Raw genomic sequence first — 14,508 nt, forward strand, 5'->3', positions numbered from 1 at the left:
AGGATTAGTGTCCTTATAAAAAGAGGCAGCTGAAGGCACGTGCTCAATCTCTCTCTCTCTCTGCACACATGCACAAAGAAGAGGTCATGTGAGTGCACAGCCGAAAGGCAAGCCAGGAGGAGGGCCTGCAGTAGGACCTGACCTTGCTGGCACCCTCATCTTGTCTTCCAGCCTCCAGCACTGTGAGAAAATAAAGTTCTTTTTCTTATGGCAGCTCAAGCTGACTAATACAAATAACAAACACTTATTATGGGTCTTTGTGTGCCTGGCACAGGACAGCTAAGGAAGTGTGGCCCCTGCCGTTATACAGTTTAGGTAAGTCGCCCTGTCTTTGCCCTGATATCTTGCAGCTTTTGGTCAAAATGTAAGAGCAAGACACTGTGTTAGGCACTGAGTTTACAAAGATAATATCTTAGAAGGAAAGAAAGAGAAATGATTCAGTGGGAGTTGAATCTGCTCAGATGCTCAAGACACGTGTATAGCCGAAATGATGATCTAGGCAAGCAATGTAAGGAATAGATTATAATATTAATTATCTTTCAGCTCCACACAGTTCAACTTTTTTCTAGTTTTTTACTTTAAAAAATTTTTGATTATAAAAGAAGTGTATAAAAGAAGTGAAAAATACATGTACCGGTAGAACATTTGAAAAGTATAATATGGAAAATTTGTAAAGCAGTAGGATGAAATACACTCATAATCTTACCACAGAGAACTTTTATTTCTTTTTCTTTATCTTTTTTTTTTTTTTGAGATGGAGTTTCACTCTTGTTGCCCAGGCTGGAATGCAATGGCACGATCTCTGCTCGCTGCAGCTTCTGGCTCCGCCTCCTGGGTTCAAGCAATTCTCCTGCCTCAGCATCCTGAGTAGCTGGGACTACAGGCACCCACCACCACGCCCGGCTAATTTTTTATATTTTTAGTAGAGATGGCATTTCACCATGTTGACCAGGCTGGTCTCAAACTCCTGGCCTCAGGTGATCTGCCTGCCTCAGCCTCCCAAAGTGCTGGGATTACAGGCATGAGTCACTGTGCCTGGCCCTTTTATTCCTTTTTTAAAAAATGTTTTTTAAAAAACATGTTCATGTATTTTTAAATGTGTGTGTACTGTTCCTGTTTTACAGATGTAAGATAATTTTCTTACCTCTTAACTTTAAACATTTAGAGTGTTTCCTTTGTAAGTTTTTAAAAACTATTTTAAGAAATATGATGGACATCTTTGTATGTACTTTTTCCCCCGATTTAAAATAATTTCCTTCAAACAGACTCCTTGAAGTGGAATTACTAGGTCAAAGGGCACAGGCATTTTTAAGGGCTTTGGGGACGTCCTACCTACCACTGATAATTTGAATTCTTTCTGTGTGAGCAAGGGTCATGTTTGGCTTTGGCATTGTGGGTGGAGGCCTGGGGACAGTGAGATGAGAATGAGATGTGGCCACTACCCCTACAGAGTCTGTGTAATCTACCAAGAGAGACATACCCAGAAGTGTGGGAGCTTTGAGGACCTTTTACTTTGTAAGTAATTTATATCGTCTTCCTGAAACAACACGAAAATTTCAAACTACCACTTGGAAATATGTTGACCTTGGCATTGGTAAGTTTTCTGGGATTTTGGGTCCTTCTTTAGACTCATAAGTGGGACAGTCATGCTTTCAGCAAGAAAGAAACATACTGATATTTAATAAGCCATGTTCCATTTTAAACTACATTTGTGTATGTGATATCGGGGTGCTTCTCTGAGGAAATTTTGATTAGTGGACAAAATATTATGAGCTTGATAATTTATTTCCTTTAGCTACATACCCCTATTTCTCAAAGAGATTTGCCAAGAGGAGGCTTATTTTAAACTATTTAAATGTAAGCTTAGCATGTATCCAGAAAAGTACACAGCTCAGAAGTGCACAGCTTGATAAATTATCACACAGTGAATACACTTATGTAATTGCAACCCAGGCCAAGCAATAAAAATTATTAGCATCCTGGAAAGCTCCATCTCATCTCTAGCCCTTCCCTCCTCTCCTAAGGCCATGGTTCTTCCTGAGTTCCAGCAACCTGGATTTTGCCTCCTGTTGAGTTTAAGATAAGTTTTTAATCATTTTGGAAACTTATTTTAAAAATTAAATTCAAAAGCCCTAGCTCATCCACTTGTATCCCTTATCTATTATGGTATAACAAATCTTTCCAAGCCTTTGAGACCAAAGATGACAATAGTGTTTATTGCTTGTGACTCAGTGGATTGACTGGGTGGTTCTGTTGTCGTCTTCTGGGCTCACTTGTGCAGCTACATTCATGGGTGGGACCACAGGGCCCCTTCCCATGTGGTGTTTCATCCTGGCCATCTATATGCTATGGCAGCTTCAGGGCAGCTTTCCAAAAGGACAAAGGTGGAAGCTCTGGGCCTCGTGAGGCCTAGGCTTTGGAATTTGCATAACCTCACTTCTGCCACATTCTGTTGGCCAAAACAATTCACAAGGGATTCAATTGTATCACAGAATCCAGAGAGTGTAGAAATTGCCTCCAACTCTGGATGGGAGGAATGGCAAAGTCACGTTGCAAAGGAACATGCATTACAGGTACATGGCCATTAGCAATCTACCATATCACCCAAAGAGTGCTATGATCCTGTGTAGACCAAGTTTATTGTTAGTACAGAACTCGATAATACTGAGGCTCTACTCCACCTGGTTCATGTCTGAACACTGTCAGTTGATAGAGCCAGAATGCCTGGGGCTAGTAGGCAATGTATTGTCTCCATCTGATAGAAGAGGATTCGATCAGAAATAGAGCTTTTAAGGATTGCTTTTCTTTGGTGAATCAAGTTTGATCTGTACTAAATCATTTTCTTTTTCTTGATGTTTCTTTCATTATTTGAAATAGCCTCTGTTTATCTCATGAGGTGATTTGAAGTTAATGCTGTAACAATATGAAACCTTTTCTGGAGTTGGAATGGCTGTTCTTCAAAGCACATTGTACCTTAACCCATCAGAGGTAGAGTTAATGGTATGGAGATGTCTTCTTTTTCTTCTGGCTCTAGACACCCAGTGTAAGAGGGTATTTAGGTGGCCCCATTCATTTAACTCCTGGGTCTTGCATTCTTTATCAAAGTGAAATAGTCAAGGTAACATCAAGTCTATTTGATCTAAGATGAGTCTCTGACTCATCAAAAACATCCAACTGACATATTACCCAGACAGATACTTATAGGGTGGTTAAGTCTCACAATTTATTTGACTTGTCTTTTACCCAGGTGTCTTTTCAGAATGGAGGGAAATGGTGTTTTGGATTTGATTTGGTGATTTGGTAATGATGATAGCAAGGAGTGGGTCCTTTTTATTGAGCATTTTCTATGTTCGTGGAGTTCCCTGAGCTTAGTGCTTTTCACACATTGTCCACAGGGTTTGTGGGGAACGAAATTAGGTAACTCATGGTTAGCACATGATACATAATAAAAGCCCAATAGCGGTTAGCCACCAACACCAAGAGACGGATAATAATAATTTTCATTTAATTGAGCACTTACTGTGATCTAAATTAGATTCTGTTTGTGTTATTAACTTGTACAATCAAATCATCACAAAACCCTCTAAGATTAAGTTTTAGCATTACACCCATTTTATATATTAGGAAATTCAGGTACACAGAGTGGAAATAATTCACAGAGTTAGTAAATGGCAGAGCCAGGATTTAAACCCAGGCCAGGGCATCTGAATCCAGGGCATTGGTACCCTTTCTTGGTTCTTGGGAATGGAATATTCATGTACATTGACTTGGTGTCTAGATTGTTGGAGAGCAAAAGTAAGATATCAACCCACTTCCCTCCTCTAGTGTTTAATTCCATGTCCAGGCATCCTGGGCAGGGGCTCTGAACTGATGATGCCAAGTTGCTGCTTCACTCAGTTAATGATCTCTCTGGGGTTTTGGCTTCTCACTTAATCTGTGGTTCATTCTTCCCCTCTGAAGAGAGGAGCTGGCTTCCTTAAAGCCTGACAGCTTTTTTCCCCGGTGATGAACCAGTCATATAAATCATTTACAACTTACTCTTTAAAGAAATGTTCCTTTTTCCCAATGCCAGAATTCAAGATACTCTGTAAGGCAGGAGCTCAAAGCCCTTTACCTGGGCTAATTAGTCCACCTATGCTAATTAGACCACCTCTTCTCATTTCTCTGTTTAAGGCTTCAAGTAAGAGTCTCCCATGCACTCAGTCTGAAGTAATTGCCATCGTTTTCCTTGGCATCACTGAGTATTTTGAGACATCTCGGGGCCTATGTTTTTACAGAAGTTGTCTCTGGGTTACTTAGAAGAGTAAGGATTGGAGTAGAATTGCAGGGTACCCCAGTTTTAGTCTCCCCACGGAGCAGTTCAAAGGAATTTGAAACTCTGCAAATATAAATAAGACTTTATGGTTCATTTTTTTATTACTACCCTTCCCATTTAGAAAACCCTTGGATCAGATACCATACTAGGCATTTTACAGGTGTTATTTCATGTATTCTTTAAAATAGTTTTATGAGATTGGTATTATCGTACCTACTTTCCAGACGTGGAAACTGAAGGACAATTATGTAACTTGCCTCAGGTCAGGTAGCTAGGAAGTAGCCCAGGTGGTACTGAGATCAGAGCTCAGATTTTTCAGATTTCAAATCCTGTTTTTTCCTGGGTTACTTACCCCATTGATGTGTCTGTCTTTCAGGCACCCTTTAAATCTCTCACAGAACACATTTGGAAACCAAAACAGTTTTTGTCTAAAATTTCTGGAACTTCTGTAGTCAGTACTCTTTCTCCACCTCATCCTCTTTCAATTTTTTCCTCTGAGTTCCTGGGATGAAGTAATGAAGTTTGGAGGCAAGAAGGCCTGGGATTAGGTTCCTTTGTAAGTTACTTGGCAAGAGAAAACAAAAGGGTAGACGTCATGAGAAAGTTTCCTGTTGTATCTCTCAGCTCAGTGGAGGATACTCTATTGGAAAGTTCTGTTCTTCCCATGAGAGGAATTAAGGAAGGGAAGAAAGATCTTGGCAAAATTCTGTTTTTTTCACCCTCTCCCTCTGACCAGCCTCAGTGCTTTGTGTTCACTTCTGCTTTCCTCTTCTACCACCCACCCTGGGTTTCTCGTAGTGAACACTTCATTCTAACTTGGTGTCTCGTTGCTCTCAGGTCTCACTTAGCTTCACTTGGAGAGGATAAGAAGGCCTGCCTTTTAGGCTTGCAGTGGCCAGTTGCGCCTGCTTCTCCTGCCTTGTGCCCTGTACTTGCCCTTTGGTACTTTGTGCAGCTGCGGAGCTTAAGAGTAAGCTAGTCCTATCTTTTCTCTACAGTAGAAGATAATTTTGAATGTGAAATCAGTATTGAGTATTTCGTAAGATCCCCGATTCTTCTTGTTCCTTTTTGGGCGTCATGGTTTATGAGATTCTGGATCGGCAGCCTTGATAGAATAGTTACATATTTATACCCCAGCTCGTTCTCTTTTCTTAGGACTAACTCAAGCAATACAGAACAGTTTTACCCCTCACATTGCTTCAGATGGAAGCGGAACAAAAGAATAGTTATTTGTGTACATAGTTTCACAGTAATCAGATCTTTCATTTTTCCCTACAGGGGTATTGGCAGATAGCAATCTGAGTGTTTGCAGGTATGACATGTTGAGGGTAGGCCGGGCACGGTGGCTCATGCCTGTAGTCCTGGCACTTTGAGAAGCCGAGGCAGGTGGATCACCTGAGGTCAGGGGTTTGAGACCAACCTGGCCAACATGGTGAAGCCGTGTCTACTAAAAATATGAAAATTAACCAGGCATGGTGGTGGGCACCTGTAATCCCAGCTACTCGGGAGGCTGAGGCAGGAGAATTGCTTGAACCCAGGAGGTGGAGGTTGCAGTGAGCCGAGATCACGCCACTGCGCTCCAGCTTGGGCAACAGAGTGAGACTCTGTCTTTAAAAAAAAAAAAAAAGTTAAGGGTAAAATACTGATTGATTGTGTAGTAATGTTTATATGGTACCTTAACAAGGAAATAGGTTTTGCATTTTTCTTCTTCCTTATAGCCAAGCTTTCATTGTTCTTACCTTTTGAGCGAACAAAGAAATACAAAGGAAGTTAGTTTTATAGTGAGATGACCAAAGGCATAATGATATACTAATGCAGGTATGAGGTCAGGTAAACCTGGGATAGAATCTAGGTTTAGCCACACTTATTGACTGTGTCACCTCAGACAGGTTGTTGAACTTCTCTGAGTTTTGCTTTTATCATCTTGGACAATAATGCCTACATTTCAAGATAGTTGTGACCATTAAAAATAATTAAATGAATTCATAAGCATCTTGGAGTGTCTTGTATATAGTGGGGCTTAGTACATTATAGTTCTTATTTTGTTTGCTACAAATGCACAGAACAAGCTGGTTTGAGGGACTTGTGTCTAGTAGTCATGTTGCAGGATCAGCTTTGGAAAAAGAGACAGCTTTGGAATTATCTAGTCTGAAATTTTCATTATACAGACTAAGAAACAGACTCAGAAAAGTTAAGTGACCATGTCAAAGCTGTAGAACTGGATAGGGACAAAGCTGAGACTAGAACTCATACCACTGACTCTTAGCTTATGGTCTTTTTATGCCATCATGACTTATTTGGTCTGGATATGTATACCAGCATCTCTAGGGCAAGATTTCCTAAAATCACCTGGGAAGGAGTAGTGTTGACATGGTTAAAAAAAGTGCATTCCTGGACTCCATCCTAGATTAATGACTCAAATCTCTGAAGTATAACCAGGGATCTGCATTTTAACAAACATTTCAGACGATTCTTATGTATCTTGTAAGTTTACATTTATTTGGTAATGTAATACAAAATACATTACAAAGTGAGTTTGAGATGAGTTATTTGAGTTCACTGAGTTTGAGTCTCTGTACTTATGCTGTAATTAAGATTTGATTTTCACAGAGTTATCTGAGCACCTTCAGGCACTTAAAGAGTGCCTGGCGCATAGCAAGCACTTTACAAGTGTTAGCTATAATAAGCCCATTTAATTGTTATAACAATCCTTTGAAGATTTTTCAATTTCTTTTACAGATACAGGAACCTAATGTACAGAGCGGTCATATAACTTGCCCAAGGTCATCCAGCTAACAACTGACAGAGCCGATACTTGAACTTCTGTGTGTCTGATGCTGAAACCCATGTGGGATAGTAGATTTTTTTCAATTAAATATTGAAAGTTAAAGGATTTTTCTCATTAAAAGAATACCTCTCTGGGTTTGGTTGATATAGTTTGTTGAGACAGGCCTAAGAGAGACCTCATATAGGTAAAATAATCCCTATTCTGGTTTTCAAAACCAAAAAGTTCTGAAATGAGGCTTTCCTGAGAGTGAGCAAGCTGGCAAAAAGAATTTGTTTAAAAGGGAAAGTTTTTATTTTCAGTCTCTGTGCAAATGAAATGGATGGTTAAGGGAGAAAGTGGCAGCTGGCCGAAGAGCTTGACTCAGCTTCTTCAAGTCCAAGGAGCTCAGACACTGGAGACCTTGGGGAAGTTTTGTGTGCTGTCCAGTTTTGTGTTGTGTGTGTGTGTGTGTGTGTGTGTGTGTGAGAGAGAGAGAGAGAGAGAGAGAGAGACAGACAGACAGACAGACAGACAGACAGACAGACAGAGACACTGAGCTAGCCTCTGGAGTCATGCATATTATTTTCCCCATGTTCTTTTGGTTGAGGCAGTTGCAGTGGTTCAGCCAGGTTCGAGGGAGCATAGACCCCGCTGCCTAGTGGAGGAGTGCCTGTGCCTCATTTGTCATTAAGAAGAATATGTGGGATGGGAAGTATGGGTGTGGCTATCTTTGGGAAATAGAATCTGCCACACGTGTTGACTCTCCTCTTGCTAAATAGGTTCATTCAAGGACTGGGTAGTTTATTGAGGTCCTTTATCCTCATAGTCAGTGTGATTTATGGATTTGCAGATGTTAGGCTAAACTTAAACAGTTTTTGGGTGGAACCTGAACTGTGTTTACTCAGAACTATGTAAATATATGATGGGGAGTGTCTGACAAAGCCTTACCTCATCATGGAGGAATAATACATTGGTTATTTTTTTCTTTTAGTAGGGAATAAATCCTTAGTCTTTGTCTAGAATCTTAGGCAGTACATAATTACCATTTGTTGTTGTTGTTTTTGACTATTGTTAAGTAGGGCCTAAAATGTCTTAGGGGTTTGTGAACAAGACAGCCAAGATTCTTCTCTTATAAACCTTCAAGTCATGTGGAAAAGACAGACAGTAAAAAAGAAAATGGTTAAGAATTGTAGTTCTACGGTTCCTAGGTAAATGAATGGGGAGGGCCCATGGCAAATGATAGTTGTCATCATCTTATCTGAGCCTAGTTGGTCAGTAGAGGCATCAGAAAAGCCATGTGAGGAGTTCACTTAGCCTCTTCTCTGGGGTCCCCGTGTGTGTACTCCACCCAGAAGCTGAGATGAAATTGTCAGGGAGCAAACATGGACTTGTTCACAGAATCCTAGAATAAAAGCTAGATTAAGCACCCCTTGCATATCTACTCTGCCAGTTCTTTTTCTTGCCTTCCTCCTACAAAGAAAGGTTCAGTAGAGGTAATGGAAGAACATAAAAGGAAGTAGTACTTTCACACAGTAGACAGTAAACATGTGGAATTTATGTGTTTTCCTTGAGATGGAAAGGGTGAAAAGATGGAGATTTCATAAGTTCATGAAAACTAGATCTATAACAGATTATTTAGGGAAGTTAGTAATATTATGATCTATGTCTCACCATTTAAGGATATCCAGGGACCTCCGCTTGATTTCCTTTCCTCCTCTTACCCCACCCATATAATAAATATTAATTTCTTGGCTTCTTTGTGTCAACCTCGGGGGTCTGGGGATAAAACAGCATTCAGCATTCCTACCTTCATGTAGGCAGACAAAGAAGAAAGCAATGAGACAAAAATTACTGTAAGTCATCAGCTAGGAAAGAAACAAATCCTGGGTGATAGAAAAGGACTAATGTCAAATGAAGTGTCAAGATCTGTCCCTGAGGAGGTGACCACAGGTTTCAAGTCTCACAGTGCTAAGCCCAACACCTAGACTGGAAGATATATTAGGCCAAATCCAGGACATCATTGCCATTATGTTTACAGCATAATTGAGGAAAGATGGGATGGGAGCTGAGGATGCAGCGCTTCCTACAGTGTATTGAATCCTTGGAGCCTTCATGTTGAATAAGAATCCTTTACCCTAGCTGGAGGTGACTGTTTAGTCACACTGAGTGTGGGCAACCCTGCAAAGCTTCTCAGCTTCTGAACCCCAGGTCTGATGGAAACTGTAGATTTCTTGGCTGTGCTGAAAGCTTGTCCCGTGACTGCAAGGGAGCAGGAGATGTCAGAGGCCTGACTTCATCTTGGCTCCTGTTTTTGTTGGAGGGCAGTTGCTAAGCAACACATCCCTCTGGCTGGAGCAAAGTAGATGGCTGGCAGAAGAGGGTAGAGGCAAGGAAAGTAGAGTAGTGCCTGAGTCATGTAGAAGGATGACTTCTAGGAACAAAAATCCATAGAGAGATTTTCATTTTCAGAGGGAGGTCCTGTTGCAGAATTTCCCATGTGCATTGTGTCTGCCTCTCCCCACCTCTCTTGTGAGCTCTGCTCTTGGTTTAGGGGTTCGTAGACTTTTGCTCGTTTGGTAAGAGCCATGCAAACCTCCAGGTCTGGTGGTAATTACTGAAGCAAGGTGGCCTGGCATATGAGAGCACATTTTCCCTTGTACAAACCTTTGAGGGGGAAAGGGCCTGTAAATGGGAACATTTGGTTCAGATTATTTTGATTTGTGTTAATGGGTTGATTCCAAAGTCATGATTTGCTTTGGGAAATCTAATGGAGAACACTTGCAGGGTGTTATATTGTTTGCTTTTTTCAAGTGATATTTCCCCTGCATTCTTCTATGGTCACCTTTCCTTATTCTTTAGATACTCCACCAACATTTCAATAATTTTATTGTGTTCTGAAGAGGTGTGTTTCTTGAAATTGTTCTTGAAAATAGAGGAGCATGGAGTGATCTGGGTATATAGTCTGTGGGACAGAAGGTTTGTGGCTGCTTCTTCCATTCCTTCTACCTGTTAATATCCACCTCACCCACACTTTGTGTCATTTATGCACCCGTCTTGTGTGCTTCTAAGCATAGCAGAACCTCTGGTTAGTGCAGTTGATTCTTGGGTTCAGCACCCAGCACAAGACATATTGTGGAGTAGGATAGAATGGAGTAAGTTCATGCCTATGTTTCGGGAAGGACTAGGAGAAAAACATGCCCAGAGGTCCCACGGGTGAAACCCAATAATTGATCTAAAAATGCTTAGTGGTAGAGCATGGGATTGTCACCTACCAGCCCTATGTCCTTGGGCAGTCTGCTTAACATTTCCGAGGCCAATTTCCCATTTGTAAAATGAGAATGGAAATTCCCTTAACATTTCATTTGGAGGATTACAGGAGGTAATATATGCAATAGGCTTAGAACGTAATTGTTTAATAAACGAATGGCAGCTGTTACTGTTAATAATTGTCTTAAGTGTGGAGACGTCAGAGATTATACTAGTGATGGTATATTCTTGTGGGACAAACTCATGAAAATTATCTTCCTTGAAGAATCACATCAGTTAGATGGACTTCTTGTAGGGATGTAGGGGACATGATTCAAAGGTCCTCCAAACCTTTGTTCCCCCATACCCTGGCTTTTTCCTCTGTTGGCATATCTGGCTCAGAAGTGGACCTACCCCACCTTTGGCAACTTCTTATACTTATTTTCTGGGTTGCTTTCTGTGTCTGGAAAAGCTTGCCATGAGTATTCCCTACTCCCTGTAATCACCCTGGAGGTTTCCAAGACCTCTTGGCACCTCAGATGATGTTGGATAGTTGGCTCTGGGACCCAGGCATGCTCCCAAGTCTCTCTGGCTGCTCCTGCTATTGCTTCCCAAGCGTGCAGCTGAGGGAAAGAGTGTGATCACTCCTGGGAGCCAAATTGAGGCCTCTGTCTTTCTGACACTGAGTGGAGTTCAGAGATGCAGGGCCATGGGCTCATTCAAGCACCTAATGTGGGGTTCATCCACATAAAGATGGTACCTTTGATTGCTGAGGCATGCTGTTTCACTAGATTGTCATGATTACAATGATGCCTACCATTCATTGAGTGCTTACTCCATGCCAGACATGCCAGGCAAACCCACGTGCTTTGCACATTTTGCCTCCTTTTAATCTCAGTAACATATCTATGGAGTAGTGATGTATAATCCCTGTTTTTCTGGCAAGGAAACTGAGGGCTTTATGGTACCAATACACTTCCTTATAGCGTGTTGTTTTTTTGATGGTTAAAACATTTCTCAGTATGAGTTATATGAAGACATGGGGCAGGGTGGATGTAGTAGAAAAAGCATTGAATTATAAGTCAGGTTCTAACCAATCTCTCATAACCTCTACCTTCTTTCTTTCCACTCTTCCTTTTAGTTTATAAAATCTGGGGCTTGATCTGCAGAAGATGCCTCTGTGATGTGGTGATGAAGAGCCTGAGCTTTGGCCTCACACATTCTTAGGACTGAGTCCTGGCTCTGCCATTTGTTAGTTATGGGGTCTTGGGAAGTGGTGTGCTCCTGAGCCTTGGTTTCCTCATCTGGAGATGATAACTGTCTCCTTCCATTGTTGTGGGGACTAAGTGAGATAATATACAATAAGATACTTGACAAGTGTCATTACATGTGAGCTAAAAATGATTTTTTTTTTTTTTTTTTTTTTTTTTGAGACAGAGTCTTGCTCTGTTCCCCCGGCTAGAGTGTAGTGGCATGATCTCAGCTCACTGCAAACTCCACCTCCTGGGTTCGAGCGATTCTCATGTCTCAGCCTTCTGAGTAGCTGGGATTATAGGTACCCACCACCATGCCTGGCTAATTTTTGTATTTTTAGTAGAGATGGGGTTTCACCATCTTGGCCAGGCTGGTCTCAAACTCCTGACCTCAGCTGATCCGCCTGCCTCGGCCTCCCAAAGTGCTGGGATTACAGGCGTGAGCCACCGTGCCCAGCCTGAGACATTGCTTTATATTAGTCTTTCTTAGACATTCTTGTTTTCCCTGAATGAGTTGGCAGTTTTAAAGCTTTTTTTCTTTTTGTTTTTGAGAGTAGTGTCAAAGACTTTGAAATATGATGAAAGTTCAGGACAATTTCCCAAGAAAATGCCTGTTTACCCAAAATTCATCTTCAATTTCAGAGGGTTCAGGGCCAGGACCTTCTAGAGCTCTTTAAAAACTCCAGAATAAGAACTCCTTTAGGCTGGGTGTGGTGGCTCATGTCTGTAATCCCAGCAGTTTGGGAGGCCAAGGCAGTGGATCATCTGAGGTCAGGAGTTTGAGACCAGCCTGGTCAACATGATGACACCCCGTCAATATAAAAATATAATAATTAGCCGGACCTGGTAGTGGGCTCCTATAATCCCAGCTACTTGGGAGGCTGAGGCAAGAAAATTACTTGAATCTAGGAGGTGGAGGTTGCAGTGAGCCGAGATCACGCCACTGCACTATAGCCGGGGCAACAAAGTAAGACTCCATCTCACAAAAAAAAAAAAAAAAAAAAAAATTACTCTTTTAGTTGATTGTAGGATGGTAGTCCCCCTTTTGCAGGCCATTCTTCACCTGCTGTCTGAAGCCTGCTGAACTTAACTGAGGCCAGCACACGTGGAGGAGCCCTTTGTGAGGACTGGAGGGATGCACTTCCTTTTCCTCTTCTCCTCTGTTCGCTAATGAGCAGCCTCCTGATTTCTTGGCCCCAGTGTTGCTGCCCAGAACAAGCACCAGGAATGTCCTGAGGAGCCACAGCTCTTGAGGGAGGCTGCTAGGAGAGCAGGGAAAATCAGTCTTTCTCTTCCTCGGTTGGGTTATTTCAGGGATGAGAGGAGAGGGAGCAGCAAAGACTCTGGGATTTTAGGAAGAACCCAGCTACTGTGTGTTCTGTACCAGGAACTGTGCCTAGGGGGTTTGCGTTCATTATTTCTCATCCTTAGAAGAATGCTTCCCGGTGGGTATTTGTTATCACCCTGCTTCACAGATGAGGAAGCCGAGACTCAGAGAAGTTAAGAATAGCAAATGTCCAAGGTGGGAGTCAGGTCAGCTCTATGAAATCATGGAGGTCTTCTGTGCCATGCGGTTCCCTTAGATGGAGTCAGGTCTCTGGGGTAAAGGGTAACTTCACGCCCTTTGCCGATAAAGGAAATGCTTTTCCTTCTGGTGGGCAGATATCCGCAGTTACTGTCTTTGTTATGTGCTCTAGATGGCCTTCTCAGTGCTGAACTGCAGAACCGTGTATTTTTAGAAAAGGAAGAGGCTTCTGTGTGTACTGTTTATGTACAGACACATATCAGTTTCTGAATACTAAAATCAGCTAAAGCAGCCGAGTGTCAGCTCTGGCTGGTGTCCAGATAACTGGTGGCCCTGTCTTCTGGCTGGCAGGTCCTCACCAGGATGGCTTCAGGGACAGGACTGACCCCTCACGTCTTTCTTCTTGATAGACTAAGCTCTGAGTCCCCCCAGAGACCTGCCTGTGCTTCCTCCCCAAGCTCGGCTCCTGGCTTGTCAGCAGTTGGTCAGGCTGCATCCTTTTCTTTTTTTCCGTTTCCCTGCTTGCATTTTCTCCTTCTTTCCTCACGCCCACTTCACTCACATGCCTTTTTTTTCCCCCGTGAGACCAACTGTGTTTTGATTTTTTTGTTGTTATGGTCAAAGAGGAGTATTTTGTGCACCGCAACGAAACTGGCTACCTGAGGTATCCATGTGTGAAAGCCACGCATTGATTTCATGGGAGGGCAGTGTACTGCAGCGTTTGGGTCTCTGTACCACCATTGCCTGCTCACATTTATAGCTGACTCATGTTGAGCTATATGCCAGACGCTGGCTTTGTGTATTACCTGTTGATCCACAGTTACCTGTGTGAGGGTGGTTCTGGTATTACCTCACAGGCCTGAGACCTTTCCGAGGTGACATGGCTGGAGTTGTGCCTGAGCTCAGAGGGGTGCTGAGGTACGTGTGTCGGGTGAGGAGGAGTCACCAGCGCATAGGCGGGACAGTGGGGCATGCCACCTTTGTGCCTGTCTCTTGCTCCCAGGGGAATGTCTTTTGGTGTGGCCCAGGTGAGCCAGAATTTCAGGTCTTTTTGAGGATTAGTCTGTTTGACCTTCTTCTCCTCTCTGGCAAAGAGGATTTGGATGGGATTTCCCTTCAGTGGGGATTTTGTCTTAGTGACGGCTGCAGAACTGGGCCTGCTGCTTCTAGGATGTGCTGTGTCATTCCTACTCACTCCTCTGCTGTGACCACCCCGTCTCTTCCCCTTTATTCTTCAGAATGAAGACTGCAGCTCACAGACATTTGGGAGCAAAAGAGACTCACATTTTGTGCTGTCCTGTGAGGATCTATATATAGGATGCTGAGTAACCACTTGTAAGACACTTTGGTATCTTATTTGAGTAGTTTGGCAGATGTCCTTTAGTCTTGTTTTCTCTTTCTT

The 14,508-nt window shown here is 42.4% G+C and overlaps 1 protein-coding gene across 39 annotated transcripts in view; it reads left to right on the forward strand.

Annotated features, from left to right (window-relative positions):
* Positions 1–14,508, forward strand: part of ARHGAP26 (Rho GTPase activating protein 26) — an 899,552-nt gene that overhangs the window by 501,050 nt on the left and 383,994 nt on the right. Inside the window, exon 1 of one of the 39 annotated variants that reach the window (XM_045394987.3) lies at positions 14,252–14,441. The exons of the other annotated variants lie outside the window; for them this stretch is intronic. The gene's annotated coding sequence lies outside the window, so the exon portion shown is untranslated. Of the gene's footprint in view, positions 1–14,251; positions 14,442–14,508 lie in introns of those variants that run through there. 39 annotated transcript variants of the gene reach the window in all.

Source organism: Macaca fascicularis, chromosome 6 (assembly GCF_037993035.2).
Source record: "Macaca fascicularis isolate 582-1 chromosome 6, T2T-MFA8v1.1".
Taxonomy (NCBI): domain Eukaryota; kingdom Metazoa; phylum Chordata; class Mammalia; order Primates; family Cercopithecidae; genus Macaca; species Macaca fascicularis.